The sequence below is a fragment of the Gobius niger genome (genome assembly GCF_951799975.1).
Source record: "Gobius niger genome assembly, chromosome: 1".
Lineage (NCBI taxonomy): Eukaryota > Metazoa > Chordata > Actinopteri > Gobiiformes > Gobiidae > Gobius > Gobius niger.
The window spans coordinates 50600591-50604611 of record NC_136852.1 but is presented as its reverse complement, the minus strand read 5'-3'; the positions used below and the strand labels follow the sequence as shown (position 1 = coordinate 50604611).

General features: G+C 40.4%; 1 protein-coding gene across 1 annotated transcript in view; it reads left to right on the top strand.

Moving 5' to 3' along the window:
* Window positions 1-4021, top strand: part of txnrd2.2 (thioredoxin reductase 2, tandem duplicate 2) — a 375099-nt gene that overhangs the window by 53066 nt on the left and 318012 nt on the right. The window lies entirely within an intron of this gene.

The following is a 4021-nucleotide window of genomic DNA, read 5'->3' as shown; positions in this document are numbered from 1 at the left end:
GGGAAGCTGTACGGTGTAAATGCCATTGGATGGAACTCGCACTTTTGGATGGTCACAGTTCGCAAAATGGCTGAAACTATTGATTTACTATAATTTCCTTTGCAAACAATTTTTACAATTTTTTTAAATAGGGACTGGTCAGGACTTGGGAGTAGATCTGTCACTATAACAAATTTGAAGTTCGATATATTGAGACAGGAAAGTATCGCGATAAACAATAATATGGACTCTTAACGATACTAGACACTGTCAACTTTCAGGCATTAAAATGACAGTAAAACTTTGTTATAAAAGTGCATCATCATATCCTAAAATACCACACAAGCTGCAATAAACATAACTACTTTTGTGCTAATGTGTTTGACTCTACTCAATAATACAAGATACGTATCAGCAGTACCTCCATAGTCTCCATGGGCCAGGGATTTCAACAGTAGACGTCATGCTCTGTAAAGGCTTCATCTCCTGGGATGAGTCCAAGTTAAGGAGCAGGTCGTGCTGTACAGGAAACGGTTGAAAAATCAAAGAGCTGCTGCACCGATCTGGCCACGAATCATTAGTGAGCGGAGGAAAGACGAGGTCAGGCAGATGGGCAGCTGTGACGGGACTTTCGGGTTGGACTTGGGTAAATTACAATATAATTACAGTATTTTATTTCTTCACTTCAAAGATTTAGTATACATTTACAGCACTATGTTTAAAGCATTATTTAATTGTGATGATTATGTTATAGGCAAGGTAAGTGTAATTGTAGAGCATGATTCATACACAAAGTAGCCCTATTCAAAACAGGTAAATGAAGCATAATGAATCATTATTTTATCAAATAAAAGCAAAGCGAGGATCATAGAACAGCCTGGATTTAACCTTTTGTTCTTTAATTAAAGTCAACCTCACATTTCTCTGAAAAGAGTGTAGTAGAATAGGTTTTCCATCATTGAAACAGAAACATCACAAATTGCAAAGTGCACAATATATTACAAAATAATATGGATCTTTAATACCACCGTTTTTGTGTCCAAAAATGTTATTCTAGCTCTCCACAGACCACCCCACATCTCTTTTGTTCCTTGGTCCGGTTGGTGACACTTTGCATTTTTAATAGCTTCCTAACTGTGGTGTGAGCTGTGAACAAACAGGGCAGCGTGAGGCAGCTTCCGTCCATTCTCTGATAAATCAAATGGGCAGGGGCCTGTTGGCCTAAATGTGAGCTGAAAGGGACACGTGACACAGTGTGTAGAAGGTGATGGTAAAGCCAATAAATCACTTCATAATGGATCATTTAGGAAGTCAATAAATGGACAGGGAGACCCCCCTCAGTACAAATCGGGCAGCACAATAGACGCTGGGCTTCACTTATCACCTAATGTGTGTCCTCCTTGGCCTTGGGGTTCAAAGGTCAGCCCTGGTTTAGGACAGGACATAATCCACAGGGCTCTTCAGTCTGCAGGGATGTGTGCTGCATTGACTTGAAGGTGCTATAGTACATGTTTTATTTTCTTTCTTAGGTTTTTTTCTCTGAGAAGTGGAATAATGTATAATGTAAAGGCCTTGTTCGAACTACCATGACATTTCAGCTCATTTTGCTCCCTATAATTTGTAAAACATGCATTAACAAAATACTAGCAATTAAAACTAACAATTAAAAGTGTAACATGTGTTTTATATGTTACAGTAAAATGGCCTATTGTAATAATAATACTTTTAATAATACCTTGTGGTGATGATGTGTTACATGTTTCCATGGAAGACCTCCATCAACAACAGGATGCACTTTTTGATGAAGTGAGACAATGCAAAGGTGAAGGGGTTTATCATACATGAGTTGTTTCTAAATATATATTCTTAAAGGTATACGATGGAACCCCCCCCCTCCCCCACCCCGATGCCTGTGTCATTGCAGATGTTCCAGATGCAGCCGAGTGTCAAACGATGCTTGGAGCAGCATCATAATCCATCCTCTGCCTCCTCATTCTTCAATAACAGTACTTTGGCATGGCCCGGGACATCTGGGCATATTCACAGTAACACAGAGTCCAAGCAGGTTGTTCTCTTTTCCTTTGGGCAACATGAATGATAGATCCAGAGATTATGGTTTGAAATTGGCTAAGCCCGCTGAAAACATGTCTGTAAGTATTTAGGTGCATGTGAAGAAATGGATTAAGGAAGAAAAAAAAATGTTTAATACAAGCCATAAACACTGATCTAAAAAAACCTGCCTGTGTAGCTGCAGATCAGTAGGAATCCTCCAGTAGGCGCCATTACGCACGATTACATGCACACGTTTTCACAATACAATGTAGCCTAAAAAATCTTTTTCTTCATAAATTTGCATAAGCTATATCTAATTGTATAATATCGCTAGAATGAATGAAGAATGTGAAAGTAGGGTTTTATTTACTAAAAATGGGTTTGAATTGTATGTTTGTTATTAGACAACTTTTTTCTTTTTTAAATAGAAAGAATTGTTCCTAAATTCTGTAAAAGCTCTGTTGATTTCCTCAAGTTGGATTGTAGATACATAAAACAACTGGGGGAAATATGGACAGTTCCTATAAGAATAAACCTTTTTTTCCACAAAAGAGTAAAAAAAAAAAGTAGATCAGCCTAACTCGCTATTTCCTGTAGTATTTATAGTCTTTCAATAATAAGTGCTGAAATGCATGATTTATCACGAATACTCCAAGGGGACGCACGATAAAGTCGAAGGCCTCAGACCTAGAGGTATCCTTCCGCTGGTGGCGGATCCACGGCACCTGCTGACCGGCGTCACCGCTCTCCAGGCGGGCCGTGCTTTTCCACTGGACCGCTTCCTGATGACTGCGGTGGGACATGAACCGCGTGACCGTCCGGACAGGTTGGTTTGGAAAGTTTGTTGAAAAGAAAATCCACCTTATTTAACCATTACGCGCGGATAAGAGCTTATTGGGGCGATCGCTTTCGACTGCCGCTTGCTTTGTTTTCAGTATTAAACACTATCAAAAGCACCGCGTGACCATCAAAACTATCAAAAATGATCAGCTTGATTCCTGATCTGTGTTTAAAAGAGTGGAAAGATTGTTTAACCTCTGGCACCTTTACGATCTCTTTAACAGGCAGAGGTCAGCCGCCCCCAGGCATCCTCTCCCTGCTGTCCGCTCACAGGCAGCTGGCGTCAAGGAGAACAAATACATGATTCAAACCAACAGTTAGGCTACGTTTCCCTTTTGTATCGTGACAAACCACAAATCCCAAAGCGGTGTTTTTCTTCCAAACGAGATTAACCTTGACAACAAAGCGGTTCCCGGCCGTCCAGGACTTCAAATGGAGACTGGAAACGGCACTGCGCCGACAGGAGGGGGTGACACTCCGAAAATATCAGGCAACGGTCCCATTAGAAATGAGCAATGATGGTCTTTTGAGTGAGAGGAAATGTGCTTTTCCAGTGTCTGTGGTCTGACATAAGACCTTATTTGTGGGATTTATAAGAGGCCTGCATTAGGATTAAACTTTATTAGATTATATAAATCCTGCCCCATAAGTGCCTTTGTGACACGTTCTATTGAAGGGGATAGTTTCTATAAAAGTTGTATGTGTTCAGTGAGTGCCTGTTATTTTTTTTCTCTAAACCCAGGTGCATTGGAAGTCCTGAACATAATGCAGCTCCCGGTGGATACCTCGCACCGTTCACCAGCCAACCCGCCATGAACAATGCTATCAGTGAGGTAAATGTTTTCTCTCTCCCCCTGGAGCTCTACACACACACGCACACACGCACACGCACACACACACACACACACACACACACACACACACACACGGGGCTTTTGAATGGAAGACTGGCGCATAGTTTTATGAATTACAAGAATTTAATGTTTATTTTACACTTTACAGAACAGTCATCTGCTTCATCTTTTTATTTACTTTGAATTGCTGCAAGTCAGTGCCATGATACAAGCTTCTCCGAGCGGCTCAAGATGTTCCAAAAATCAATCTCTGTTTGTTTTATTATTATATTTTTTTTACATTAAACAAAACCATC